We start from the raw sequence: 15,883 nt of genomic DNA on the forward strand, positions 1-15,883 counted from the left end.
TATTACATTTGCATTTTACTGAATGGTTATAAGGTTGTGTATTTTACTTTTAAAGCAGGTGTGAATGAAATAGATGAGTGTGGATAAAAAAATGTGTGCTTCATACCTACAATCAACCTGTTTTGAGCCAATTCAACTAATGGGGAAACTTCATGAAGCTCAGGTACTGAAGGTTGGCTTGAGCCAAAAAGTCTGTAAATATTTAAGCTTGAATAAAATCACCTTTGTTTATGGTAATATCCTAGGAAAATCAGTCTCTGAGAAAGAATAGCTGTCACTCTCAACTTGCCAAAAGCAGTTTTGCATAACATCTGACATTTGAGAAACATCTGAGAAACATTCTATTTAACAGTCTTGGCACCCATGTTAATGGGATAAGCATTTTCCTAGAGCACAAATTTTTTGCTTTTGTCATGTTGTATGAATAACACTGCCATATATACAATATCATGGTATACAGAATATATATATATATATATATATATATATATATATATATATATATATATATATATATATATATATACAATACACAAAAGCAAAGTATCCTGTAAATGATATGCTTATAAACGGTGACTTGTGATGTAGTCAGTTATAAACGGTGAGTAGTGTCGTCATTTTTGTCATGACGCACTAAAATAACTGTGTATTATAATAAACAAAGTAAAATAAATAAAGTACCCCTTTGAGTTCCATGACCTGTATAAAAGCACTTGGCCTTCAGCCTTGTGCTTTTATATGGTCATGGAACTCCTCAGTGACTTATAATATCCTTATATGTTACAATAGGTGTACTTTATTCACTATAAACATATACTGTATACAGGTATGGGATCTGTTATATGGAAACCCATTATCCACAAAGCTCCGAATTACAGAACGACTGTCTCCCATAGACTGCATTTTATCCAAATAATCCAAATCTTAAAAAATGATTTCCTTCTTCCTTGTAATAAGAAAACAGTACCTTATACCAAACTAAGAAATAATTGATCCTTATTGGAATTTGATTTTCTAGTAGACTTAGAGTATGAAGATACAAATTACGGAAAAATACATTATCTGGAAAAACTCATGTCCTGAGCTGGATAAGAGGTCCCATACCTGTAAACTGTATATAAAGCAAATTAGCAAAACCAATATATAACTTGAGAGGAAAACTTGAAAAATTGCTCAAGATTTTTATCTACCCTTAAATCTTCTCTCACATTAATTTTTGTAACCCTCTGTGCACTTCTCTGAATTTCTACTACAGGCCAATATGTTTTATGTATAAATGTATATATCTGGAACACTTGTAACTTGGGATTTTCTGGATAATGGGTGCTTCCATACTCAAATAGGAATTAATGGAAAATGTCATTTTCTTATTCTTAGCTTTCTGTATAATGGGTTTTTGGGCAAACAGATCCCATACCATTAAACCTTTGACATTTTCAAGCTTTATCATGTAATTTACATGACTGGACTGAACAATATTCAACCCCTGTCTTGCTTTTGTTTCATAAAAAAATACCTTAAAAAAGTGTCAAAAGTAGAATTAAAAGACAACATGAATGAGAGATTTTATACTTGGGTTCTTGTCCTTTTACTGTAAATATATGTTCTGGCCATCCTTTACTCAAGAAGACTTTATATAAAATGAATCAATGAATTGAGTCAACAGGGGAAAGGCTGGCTACGACATGGTAGGTTTTAACCAGACTAACCAAATGATTTTCAGAATGATCCCTTTGCCATTATTGATCCAATCCAGCCCTGTTGGATCTATGTTAGTGTTTTGGGACAAAAAAATCGGATGATGACCCCAATTGGTATATATCAGAGGTCATTGGTAGATGAGGCAAAGGCCATATCTCCTTCTACTTATCTTGGCTTGGTTCAGTGATAGTTGGTTGCGCATTCACATGCCTATAGGGTATATTTATCAAAGAGTGAAGTTAGAGATCTCCACAGTCCACTTGAGTGAAATAATGCCTCTCTCCATTCATTTCTATGAGATTTTTAAAGGTATATTTATGAAATGGTGAACTTTCACTTTCACCCATTGATAAATACGTCTTTAAAAATCCCATAGAAATAAATGGAGATAGGCAGTATATCACTCTAGAGGACTGTGGAGATCTCTAACTTCACTTTTTGATAAATATACCCCTGTGAGTTTATTGGCTATAAGGTTAGTTTATTATCTACTTGGGTTAGCGACCGCAAACTGAATTCTGAAAAGAAGAAAAATAAGAATGGAAATAAGTCAAATAAATTAAGACCAATTGAAAAGTGGCTAAGAATAGTGCATTCTATAACATACTATCACTTAGCATAAAGTTAGTTATTATTTCTCTTTATTCAAACAGAAAAGTGGTGACATGTTGGCTTCTTAGAGCCCTTGACATCTATAACTAGAGAACCATGTTTTACAGTGTGGACAGGATCAAAGAAACAGTTAAAAAAATCTGTTCTTGAACATATATAAAACTGAATTTTAATATTATCGTGTCATTGCATTACGAAATGTTGATGTATAGCTGTAGACACCTATTAAGCCAAGGCAGACTGTGCAAAAGATTTGAATATATTGTATCAGAAGGTATTGCCACTTAAAAAATCTTTACAAAACAGCTGTAGCTGAATACTGTACATTTTTATAGGAATTCATTAATAAATGCCACAAATGCTCCAACAACAAAAAGCTGAAATAGTCACACCTGCAAAGTGTAATTGCAAAAATACACATAGATCCATCCATATACACTCTTCCAACCTGACATATTCTTCCCTACTTAGGATTTGCTGGTTAAGACTGAATACAATACTTAGTGGGGGGCAGGGGGAAAAAACAGGAAACCATTGAAAGTTACACTATATGAAAACCATATGACAGCTGCAAACATCTATAGAACAGATCATAATATGTGTAGGGGCAGAGCAGGACATTGGAGGAAGGGAACAAGAGATGGAGGAAAAACTGTTTCCTAAATATGTGTCTATGGCATGGCTGACAGACATTTGAGGACATAAGTTGAAGCAGTTTATGAATAGAAAAAAGAAATTGTGACTGAGACCTCATACTGCAGCATTAATGATATTGCTCCACTTATATTCTTGTGGAAGTTACTGAAAAACCAAGCGACTGAAAGTCCATTTTAAAAAGTTTAGGGGGTATCTGGTTTCTGTACTTTTGGCTTCCTTTAGAATTAACATTTATGCATTGAGGTGCAACCTCATCTTCATCCTAGAGACTTATAGGGGGTTATTTATTAAAGTCCGACTGCCAAAAACTCGAAAAATTCAGAATCCGAATTTTGTAGTGGAAAAAAGTCTGAATATAAAAATCAGCCATCTAAGACCTACTGAGGTTGTACATAAGTCAATGGGAGAGTTCCCTATCCTATTTGACATTTTCTGTGGTCTGAGCTGGAATTATAAATCTAAAGGTGGGGTTTCCAAAATAGTAAGTAGTAACTCACCAAATCAAGGAAGAGGCCCAGGTGCAGCGCCCTGAGCGCTCAGCACTGGGAGCGCACAAACCAAAAATTCTTTGGAGCAGGCACTCAATAAAGGCAATCTTCCACCAGGCAGTTGAATCAAAGTGAAATAGTTGATTGTGTCCACAGCCTTATGTGTTTCGTGTTACAAACACTCAGGGGCCCATTTACTTAGCTCGAGTGAAGGAATAGAGGAAAAAAAACTTCGAATTTCAAATGTTTTTTTTGGCTACTTCGACCATCGAATGGGCTACTTCGACCTTCGACTTCGAATCGAACGATTCAAACTAAAAATCGTTTGACTATTTGAACCCCATAGGCTTTGCTAGCATTTTTTGGTCGAACAAAAATTGTTCGATCGATGGATTAAAATCCTTCGAATCAAACGATTCGAAGGATTTAATCGTTTTTTCGATTTCGATTTTTCGTTCGATAGTTTAATCGAACGAATAGCTCTAAATCCTTCGACTTCGATATTCCAAGTCGAAGGATTTAACTTCGACAGTTGAATATTAATTAACCCTCGATATTTGACCTTATGTAAATTTGCCCCTCATAAGCCTTGTGGTCCCACCGTCCGTATTGCCTGAATTATGATCCGATTGTTGGGCCCTATGGTCCACGATCAGATCATCCCAATATCGCCCACCTCAATGTGGAGAGATCCGCTCCTTTGTTGACATCACCAAACAAGCGGATCTCTACATGTATGACCACCTTCAGGCTGTGGACACAATAAACTATTTCACTTTGATTCAACTGCCTGGTGGAATATTGCCTTGATAGAGTGCCTACTCCAAAGATTTTTCAGTATGAGCTGGAATCAGGAGGAAAATTCGCCTATCTTGGAATTTTCAGCAAAAATCTGAAAAATGTGTGCTTTTTGTTAAAAAGCCAGAAAAAATTGACCGATTCGGGAAAAAACTCTGAAAAAAACATACAATTTGGATTTTCTCCCCTCTCCTTTATTGCAGCAATCAAAATGCCATAGTCCTTAGGCTATTAGTAAGGTTATTAACTCCGGGGTGCAGTTTTAATTAGTGGGACAAACTTAGATATACAGGTGTTACATTTTACACAGTGTGCTTACCCACTGTACTAGACCAAAATATTCACCATATTTTATGTGAATGCGAAAGGGAAGTAAAGGGAAGTAAGATCCACTGGGGCATGTAAATAATAATCTGTGTAATCTCTGTATTAATAAAGAATAATGATACTTCTGATTGGTTGCTATGTTTCTAAATCAGCGCTTGTGTTTGTTCATGTGTTTTTTTTAAATATAATAATATGAGGGAAATAATGAATGCACATTTATAAAGGAAAATGTAATTCTAAGCAGTTTTCTAATATATAACCCTTGAAAATTTTGATTGCTATTGAACACAGTTTCTGTCTGTTACAATTGCCTCTGTTCCATTCCCTGACACCTCCTATCATTAAAATAATGTATCAGTAGTCAGCTCTCCTCCAGCCAAGACTCCATTTCCTACAATGTCTAACATGTTGTGTGATTAACAGGCCTGGGAAGAAGAAGAATAACAGAAGTGTGCAAAGCAGTTGGAGCCTTGGCTGGAGAAGAGAGACAATTTCTGATACATTGTTTCTTTATTCATGAAAACAAAGAAGGGGGCTAGCAAAGGATAGACAGAAAGTGATTTCAGATGCACAATCATTTACAATTAACTTCATTAATGAATGTATATTAAAAAAAGTTGTTAAAATTATATTTACTTTCATTATACAAAAAAACTAATTATTTAGGAGGACATCACCTTAAAAATACATATACTTTCTAATAATTTCATAAGGCACTAGAAATGGGCCTCCTCATCCCTGTTCTGGCACTGATCATGTCATACTAGACATCATCCATATCACTACCCTATTGTCTGGTTGTTGTGAAGAAAAGTATTAGGTAATGATCGTTTTGAAAGGGGTGGGTGGGGGGAAGTAAATAGGCATCTTCCCCTCAACATTATTGCTTTCTTTAATGAAAAATAAACCTATCTCCAATATAACAACATGTGTACCATTTTTATAAGAAACCTAACTGTATGCAGTGACATTCCCCCTTCATTTTCCGTGCTCTGACTGCTGCAGATAGGACACTTCAGACTGTCTCTTACTGCTCTGCAGGGAAACAATCATACTTTCAAACAGTAGGGAAGCAGCTTTGTTTGTTTCCCTGTAGAGTGACCATGTAGAGATTCATATCCACAAGCCCAGTGCAGTCTTTATATTCTGATTATTAATCAGTCTTGCTGTATCTGCTTCTGGCAGATATTTTTTGACGTGTGCTGTTTTGATAATTTATGATGATCCCTAAGCTTAGCCTCCCAACAGAAGCCCAGAACACACTGAGCACGTGCGTGGTCTTGATATTGCAAGGATGATTTAACATAGGTAGTTGTCCCCCTGCAGCCAACTATGAAAGCATAACTCATTTGTTTTATTAGGCTTGTGATGTAGTAAATTCATGTTCATGTTAAGTATACAAATGACAGCATTTCTAGCATTATTCTATTTTAGATTTTAGTTCCCCTTTAATGACCCCTGTAATGCATAAACTTTAAACAAAATGATCAGCTCAGATGCAAAAGGGTCATGTAATGTTCATGTAAAACACTTTCACTTTTGCAGATTCTTATAACAGCAATTGGTTTTTAGTGCTTTAAGCACGACTTTTACCAGATTTACTTAGGTGCAAACTTTCGCCTAAGAACGTTTGTCCACTCTTTGCTTTAATTCACAGCTCATACGCTTATTCATCAAAATGCAAAGTTACGTCTCAGCAGACGAACACTGGCAAAGCATTGCCAGCAAAATTTGTCAGCACGAACAATTCATAGCGAACTTTCACTAGTGTTAATTTCTGCCTATCGAAACTTCATTAACAAACTTATGCTATTGCTTAGGTCAATTTGAATAGGGCAGGTACATATTGGTCATATACTGTATATTGTATATATATGTCTTTATTAGAGATGTTGGTGAAATTGCTTGAAGTGGCCACTTATTATTATTAAAAATGTCCAAGGAAGCAAAATAAAGACAAAAGAGATCCTCTGTTGTTCTATACATGAGCCCACCCTACAACAAATGTGGCATGACCTTCAAATGATTAAAAAAAAAAATATATATATATATATATATATATATATATATATATATATATATATATATAATAACAGTTATAACTTTTAAACATAATTAAAATATGAAAAAACATAGCGTTTTTTCTTATTTTATGACTTTTCAGAATACAGGATATGATTTCACTGGCATAAGATTGAGGAGGATGTAGCTTCATATTAGCAGTTCACCAGGTATAACCTGGCAAGGCAGACTCTGGCAAAAAGGGTAATGTAGGGGAAAATTCAGTAACGATTGTTTGCCTGATTGAAAATTTGCCTGGCAAAAGAGTGTGAAACTTTGTTAGCACTGAGCTTTTTCGCTAGGGAATTGTACTTTACGCTTGTTAGTTGGCATTAGTTGGCGATGTGCCTGCGAAGTGTCGTTTTGCCGAATTTTTTTCAAGTGACGTCCACTTCGCCTTTTAGTTACATTTGTCCCCTAGGGAATTGTACTTCAGCTATGGCTTCCAAAAATAAATCTTACTATTGGAAAGGTAAGGGTATTATAATAGAAGAACTGAAGGTTGAATCATTCACCTGTCACACCGCATAAAAAATATGAAAAGGAAAAGGGAGTAATCATCCAACACAAAATAAAACACTATACACTTCATTACACAAGTTATGTGGCATTTGGTATGTGCTGTACCTTTTTTCGGTAAAAAATGTGTTTGCTGGACATGAAGCCTTTTTCCACATCACGGACCTTCGGGTTGTCCAAAGGTAGCATGTACTTCTTCTCTTTTTCCTGTTTGGAAAAACGAAGCAAAATAAACCAATAATCCTGGATACAGTGAATGTCTCAGACAGTGCCAACAACGCACAGCATTACTTCCCTCACCTCAATTAAACCTACATCCTATCCTACACTTAGATTGGATGCAGCCAGTACCTGGGAAAACACAGTACTACCAAGTGCCGCAAAACCATCCGTGTATCAATAGCGCTCTGTGTGCCAGTCATGAACTTACATGGGAATGCAAAAGTTATAAAGTCATTCTTATTAGAAACAAGCACACATTTCCAAACAATATTACGCAGGTTATTTAGTAAGGTTCAGTCAGTGAAACTGAAAGGAAAAAAACAATTTTGCATGTTTATAATTTAGGAAGTTGGACATTGGGAATGCAGTAGTTGTGATCTATTTGGATTTCATGGTTTACATTTTATCTGTTTGACAGTTCCTTTAAAGTTGCCTTCTCTAACTCTACTTCTACTACGTTCCCTCTCTCTGTCGGAGTTCTCAAGGCTCTGTTCTAGGCCCTCTGCTGTGCTCGCTCTATTCAACTTCGCTAGGAAAACTTATTCAGTCATTTGGACTTAAGTATCACCTTTATGCTGATGACACCCATCTCTACTTGTCTTCTCCTGATCTTTCTAATTCTGTCCTTTCCCAAGTTACAGACTGTCTCTCTGCTGTCTCCTCCTGGATGTCACAGCGCCACCTGAAACTGAACCTTTCAAAAACAGAACTCATTATATTTCCTCCAAGATCTTCCCCTGTCCCTCAGATATCACTCACATTAAACAACACCACCTTTCATTCCACCACACAGGCACGCTGCCCAGGAGTTATCCTAGACTCGCATCTGTCTTTTTCATTATTAGTGGGGTCCCACATAATTTTGTATTGGATCCACTTTTAATTAATTTGGAAGATTCCTAATGAATTATAATTATAATTCATTATAATAATAATTTGGGCAAAAAAAAATTTAACACCAGTCAGCAGGAGTATAGATTTTCAGGAGGATAGGGCAATTCTTACCCTTTAGAAAACACTGATACTGCCCATCTAGAATATGCTGTGTAGTTTTGATCTCCAGTGTTCAAACAGAATATCATTGAATTAGGGACAGTCCAAAGAAGTTAACTAAGCTGGTTAAGGATATTGAATGTCTCAGTTAAGAAGAAAGGCTGGACAAACTGATAATGATTACACTAGAGTAGAGATGTTTAAGGAGAGCTGTGTTAACAATGTTTAAATATATATCTGAATGGTACAGTAGGACACAAGGGCATCCAATGAAATGAGAAGAAAGGAGGTTGTAAACAATATTTTAAAAGTTAAAAAGTGATTACACTGGTTGATTCAATAGACAGGTTCATGAAAGGGTTGGATGACTCTTTAGCAAGTGAGGGAATAAAGAGTTACTTAAATAAGTACTTAGCACAAAGTTGATCCAGGGACTGATCCAATTGCCATTATGGAGTCAGGAAGAAACCCCCCCCCCCATCACCCATAAGCAAATGGGTTATTGCCTACCTCTGGATCATCTATCACTTAGTCAGGTTTCATTTAGACCAAAAGGTTGAACTTGCATCTAAATAACTAAGTTTCATTCAACCAATCATTACTGTCAAATATGTGAAAAGATAATTTAGGGATATTTTATATGAATAATTAGGATACAAACATGCACAATGTTTTTGGGGGAGGCTTAGTCCCTCCTCAGGTGTTAGGGATGGCCATATTCATTGTCTAAATGGAATGGTCTTCCTGAAACAAATGTGCTCATAATTCCTCTGCTAAACTGTAGAGCAATTCTTATTTCCATAAACATTATTAGGGCATCAGGTCACAATTCCATTGAAAGGAAATTTTCTTGAGGTTAATTTTTTTTTGCTTAGGCATTCTTTCATTCGACATAACTTCTTTCCAATTGAAACACATTAGCACATTTTTTTAATGGTATGCACAATTGCCCAGACTTTCCCTCTCACACTCACCATGGACTAGTATTCTTTAGAAGAGGGGGACTATTTCCCCACAGATTGGAAGCAGAGCACTATGCATTCTATTGTGAACTTACTGGAAGTTCATACTCTGAGTTCTGATAATATGCATCTGGTGCACTTGGAGGGTGTCAGGAACTCAAAATATTGCAGATATGCCACTATGCACCGCAATGCACACAAAAGATTTGCTTTACCACTTCTGTGCCTGTGTTTTTATTGTACATCTGCATTTTTAGAACTACATCTAACTTCAACAGTAGTTGATAAAAGCTGTATGTGTGGCATTTTCAGGTATTCTACATTGCCAACACGCATTCTGTGGCTAGAACTTCTTTAAAAACTATGAAAATAAAAGAGGAATAACATCAGTTAGTTACAGTGTTGCATTGTAGCACCAATTTAGTGCAAGGACTGGAATCATAGCAGAAAGCTGAATGTTAGTGGTATGTGACTTAAAATCATTCCAGCTGGTTGGATCACACTCACATGTACTGTAAATCCCCCAGCGCACATAAAGCTGAAGTAAATGTTCCACAAATATATATACAGGTATGGGATCTATTATCTCGAATGCTTGGGTCCTGGGGGTTTCTGGATAAGGGTGGTTTTCTGTAATTTGGAGCACCATCTTTTAAAGCTATACAAAAATTATTTTAACATAATTTAAATATAAAACCCAATAGGACTGCCAGGACTGTATTATTACAGAGAAAAAGGAAATTAGCCCCAAAAGAGGAACTGTTTGCTTAAATGGATTTCTATAGAAGACAATCATTTCTGTGTTTCGGAGCTTTCTGTGCCGTAGCCTTCAAGATAACATATCCCATACCTGTGTTAACTATCATGATAACAGGAATTCTGAAATATTTTACACTGATTTTTTTTTTTTAGCTCTTGACTAATGTAAGCCTTTTTTAGAATCTAGTTGGGTGTGAATACCTTGTGCTACAAATGACTATAATTAAGAATCATGCATGTGTAGCTGTGTCATATCGGGGCTGTAGATGTAAAAATTAACAGACCCTACGAATCACTGAAGGTTGCATTATGATTCACAGCAAATCATAGTAATCAAAGGGTTGATTTTTACCCCCCCCCCCATATATTATTTCTTGCATGGAACTAACTGTTCAAGCATCAGGAGGAAAATTAAATCCTGTAGCCCTAGAGTATCTATTGCATTAACTTCCCTCTTTACTGCTTTTATGCTTGGACGTGTATTCTCTAAAGCAGAAGGTTAAAGAAATGACAAGACTGCACTTTGCCCTGTTCATTGGCCAGAAACATGTCATCAATCATCATCACCAAACAATGATTACCATGGAAACACTTATATATACATTTTAATGGGTAAAAGAAGCAGCTTTTCGCTTTTTTATTCTGGAGAAATAATGACATCCAGGTTTGGCATTTCCTGTTCATACATTTGGCTTTATTCAGAGCCCCTGGCTCTGCCTCTGGGCCCCTCACTTCTTCCAGACGTTCTCAGCTGGCTAAGAGCTTTGTCCCCCACACCCACCCCTGTCAGTGCTGTTTTATCATTATGTCTGGATGTGATATTCCTGGCAGACATTTGAACATTCAAAAAAAAGAGAGGAAAAAAGTTTAGATTTAACACTTTCTGTTAATAAAAAGTGAGTAGAATTCAAGCGAAAGCAAAAATGACCTGGACCTAAACTATTCGCAAAATTAGTTTAAAAGGGAATTCTTTTAATCCGTTTAGTAGTACCTGCATAACTCCGGCTATTTTATGGAAATTCTTTTTAAATCATCTCTTTATAAAATGAATAATAGCGTTGGTTTTTACAGGCTATTACAATGTCCATTATGACATAAAGCCTTTATCTGCTTGTTTCCTTTGGCTCTGTCAGGACAGGGAATTATTCCATATGTACTATAAATAAACAGGCTGGTAATTCATCGGAACTCCAGTTTTGTAAGTCATAGAGACAGATGAATGGAGTCTTCTGGCAAAGCCTATCAAAACCTAGTAATGGGCAAGGGGCATGAGGTAATGATCTCAATTGGACTACGCAAAGTTATGTGGAACAGAGTTGCCGTTAGGTGGTGCAGGAAGAGGCACCACCTATACATCAAGCGTTGGCCAGGTCACAGAAAGCATTGGTTGTATTAAACTCCAATGGGTCCAACAGATTTCAATCAAGGTTGTCCTGACACTAGCTGGTAAACTACAACTTCCACTAGCCCCTGACAGCTGTAGCCCGGTGTAGTCCAGCTACAGTTGGATACAGTATCATATCTGCCCCACAGAATATAGAGCCCTAAGTACCAATTGCTGTGTATTGCCTGCTCCTACTGTCTGCACCGCATCAGTTGTTGAATAACACAGAAATTGCAATGAAATGCTACTGAAATTAGCATCAGCAGTAATATTAGAGCTTTAGTTTGCAATGAGAAGTCACAGCGTAAAAGACAGTTAAATGAACTGGTTCCAAAATTGCATAGTATGACCTAAATGGTTAGCACATGGTGCTGCTTTGTGTATAATGCAGGGGAACACCCAAGCAAGTGATGTTTGCTTATTTAACATTCAGGCATTCTTCATTACTATAACACACCCACCCCTATTTTAAAGGTAACAGTTTGACTCTGTAAATTGACTGGGTCTATTGAAGCCTCAAAGGTTCTGCATTGTATTATATAATAAAGTGATCGGGCTGCACTACAGATCAAGAACCAGACTTCTCCCTTGAATAAGGACAGTTGGGAAAAAATATATTATACATATGCACTACTAGGGTCGGCCTGCAAATATTATTTAGATTGTAAGCATTTTGGAACACTCCCCCTTTCTGTGTCTATTAAAATGTGGCACTGAATCTCTGTAACGTCATATATTTAATTTTTTTCATGTATTGGAAAAATTAACAGGTTAGTTGTATTTCATATATTTTCATATTTATGCTGATGTAAATTGTATATGTATCACTTTTCACTCAGCACGATCTGCATACATATAAAATACCACCAAGTTCAAGAATATTTTTCAACATAGATTTTGTTCTCTCGTGTTGATAAAAAACTATGCATTTTCTTATCTTCACTGTCTTTAAGTCAAATGAAATCCAAACAATAAATTATTGTCGATATGACTGATTAAACAACATGCTGCATACAACTTGATGATTTGTTTTCCTCTCTTCATAAGTATGGAGAGTTTGATTTTATTGTGCAAATTGTAATAGAACTAACGATACAAGAACCATAACTGATTGTCGGCAATGCTTGCACAGAGCAGTCGGCAAGTCTAAGCAAATGCTAGACTAAATTTTCTGTGTGGTCAGCAATTGGTAGTATGTGCAAAGTTTTTGTAACTTTTGTGTGAATGCACAACGGCAACAACATTTAGAGGCAGCACAGTCCATACTCCAGAGAAAAGCATGTGCATATGTTGGAGTTGCAACTCCCAGTATCCAGCTGACAGCCAAACTACCTGAATCAATTATCACCTTCTGCATATAAAAATTATCTTTTGTGAATATGGGAAGAAAAAAAACTTCTCAAACTCTTTTTTATCTTGTTGCATGCAGTGTTCGCGTCCAATAGTCATGTCGCCTTGGATGGAACTCGTGGAGTAAAGCCCTTAGAGGGGCCATTCATATACAACTGCACTTGGCATCATTTCTTTATTGTTTAAATGCTCTTTTTAATCAGTATGGATATCCCAGGCCTCAAGCATTCCAGATAGTCTATCCCATATATATATATATATATATATATATATATATATATATATATAAATACACAGTTTATATATTCATATTGCAAAGTGCTTCTAAACCTTATTATCAACTTCCTTCATGTCAAAAAGTAAGCACTAACATTTTTAATATAGGGATACAATATTCATGGGTGTCTTCTCAATTTTTATATACATCATCAAGGGTAAAACTCCATGGACGATTTTGATTCTACTTTCATGTCAAAAAATAAGGATTAAAGAACAGTAACACCAAAAAATGAAAGGGTTTTAAAGGAATGACAATATAATGTACTGCTGTCTGCCCCTGGTAAAACTGATGTATTTGCTTCAAAAACTCTACTATAGTTTATATAAACAAGCTGCTGTGTAACCATGGGGGCAGCCATTCAAAGCTGAAAAGGAGAAAAGGCACACGCTACACAGCAGATAACAGATAAACTCTGTACTATACAATGGGTTTCGTTAGAACTGTTATTTATTGTGTACCCTGTGCTTGAATGGTTGACCCATGGCTACACATGAGATTGATCATAAAAACTATAGTTGTGGTTCTGAAGCAAATACACCAGTGCCAGGCAACACTACATTATAGTTTAATTATTTTAATGCACTTTATTTTTTTTGGTGTTACTGTTCCAATTAGCATTATACTTTTAATATAGGCATATAATGTTCATGTATGTCTTTTCAGATGTATATATACATCATCATTATGGGCTACAGCCAAGGGGGGTTAGCTATAACAACTTACAGGTAAGGCCCCACTGGCTATTTTTTCTGCTTTCCAACCATTTCAAAATAAAATGTAAGACCAATGGCACTTTTACACTTCCCCCTGCATTCACTCTTTCTCAGGTGAAGACATTTCTCTGGCACAACCCAAATTTATTTATTAGTGTGCTGTGAATTTACAGCATAAAATAGTATACTAGTTGAATGGGCCAATTGGGTACTCACCCCAGGTTTAAAGAAGCACGTATGGGCACAAGCACCTTGTAAATAAGGCCTGCACCAGATACAGCACAGGAACCTGTCACCAGTTGTACCTTTACAACTGTTATAGTGCATTTAGTACAAGAAGCAGAGCACAGATTTCTACACACAAAAGTATCAAATGTTTGTTGTCTAACTAAATGAATGATGTGTTAACAGTCAGGATACAACTTTTTGAGGTATGTACCTTGGGTTTGTATGGTGTAATAAATAATGGTGGTAGTCTGTGAAAGCTTTTGACCTTCCAGATTTTAACTTCAATAATCCTACATGTTAGAAATCTCTAGTATATATGATAGCTTTAATTACATGGCGTAATAGCATTTACTGTAAGGCCCTTTTCTGACTGTCAGGTCCTTAGAAATGCCTGTCTTCCTACCCAAAATATAGCTCTGCTTTTAAAGGAATTGTTCAGTGTAAAAATAAAAACTTGTGCAAAATAAAAAATGTTTCTAATATAGTTCGTTAGCCAAAAATGTAATGTATAAATGCTGGAGTGATTTGATGTATAACTTGTCAGTCAGAACCCAACTTCCTGCTTTTCAGCTCTCTTGGTTTACACTGAATGGTTACCCTGGGTACCAGGCAGCAGGGCCGCCATCAGGGGGGGACAGGGGGGACAAGCGTACCGGGCCCGGGCATGAAGGGGGGCCCGGCAGCGCTGCATTTTTTGAAGATCCGGGCCCCCCTTACGAACGCCCGAGCCGCACGTCTTGCCTCTTGCATTGCCGAAAGCGGAAGTGCCGAAAAGCCGAAGCCGATGCGCCGAAAAGACCCGAAGTCACGGAAAAAGCCGAAGTCACGAAGCGCCGAAAAGACCCGAAGTCACGAAAACAGCCGAAGCCGAAGTCCCGAAGCAGCGCAAAGACCCGAAGTCACGAAAACAGCCGAAATTGAAGTCCGGAAGCGGTGAAAAGACCCGAAGTCACGAAAGGAGGCGAAGTTGAAGTACTGAAGCCATGAGTTCAATCCTACTGAACACCAGTTTGTCTTTTTTTTTTTTAATCCCCTGGCCACCAATGTATTATTTTAATATTCTATAGGCCCCTGCCACCAATCTTTTTTTTAAAACATTTTTTTTGGGGCCCCCAATTTTTTTTTTAACTCGTAAGGGGCCCCTTGCCACCATTGTTTTTTTTTTTTTGGCGGCCCCAATTTTTTTAACTTGTAAGGGGGCCCCTGCCACCAGTTTTTTTAAAAAAAAAATTATTTTTTTTTCAAATTTTTTCAAATTTTTTCAAATTTTGCCATTGCCACCAATGTTTGTTTTTTTTTTGTTTTTTTTACATTTTTTGTTGTTGGGGCCCCAAGTTTTTTTTAACTTATAAGGGGGCCCCTGCCACCAATGTTTTTTTTGTTTTTTGTTTTTTTAAAAAAATTTACATTTTTTTTGGGGCCCCATTTTTTATAAGGGGGCCCTGACCATCAATAGCTTTTTACAACTTGTGTGGGGGGGGGTTAATTTTTTAGCGCTGATGTCTGTGTGGTCTTTTAACTGCGATGTGGAGTGGGCGGGATATGGGGTGGAGCTTGGTCGTCAGTGTGGGCGGGGCCCAGGGGGCCCCAAAAATTTTGTTGTACGGGGCCCCGTGATTTCTAATGGTGGCCCTGCCAGGCAGTAACCAATCAGAGACTTGAGGGGAGGCCACATGGGTCATATGTGTTGCTTTTGAATCTGAGCTGAATGCTGAGGATCAATTGCAAACTCACTGAACAGAAATGTACCATGTGGCCCCCCTTCAAATCGCTGACTAACTCAGAGTTATAGAGCTGAAAAGCAGGAAGTTGGATTCTGGCTGTTTTAT

This window comes from Xenopus laevis, chromosome 4S (assembly GCF_017654675.1).
Source record: "Xenopus laevis strain J_2021 chromosome 4S, Xenopus_laevis_v10.1, whole genome shotgun sequence".
Lineage (NCBI taxonomy): Eukaryota > Metazoa > Chordata > Amphibia > Anura > Pipidae > Xenopus > Xenopus laevis.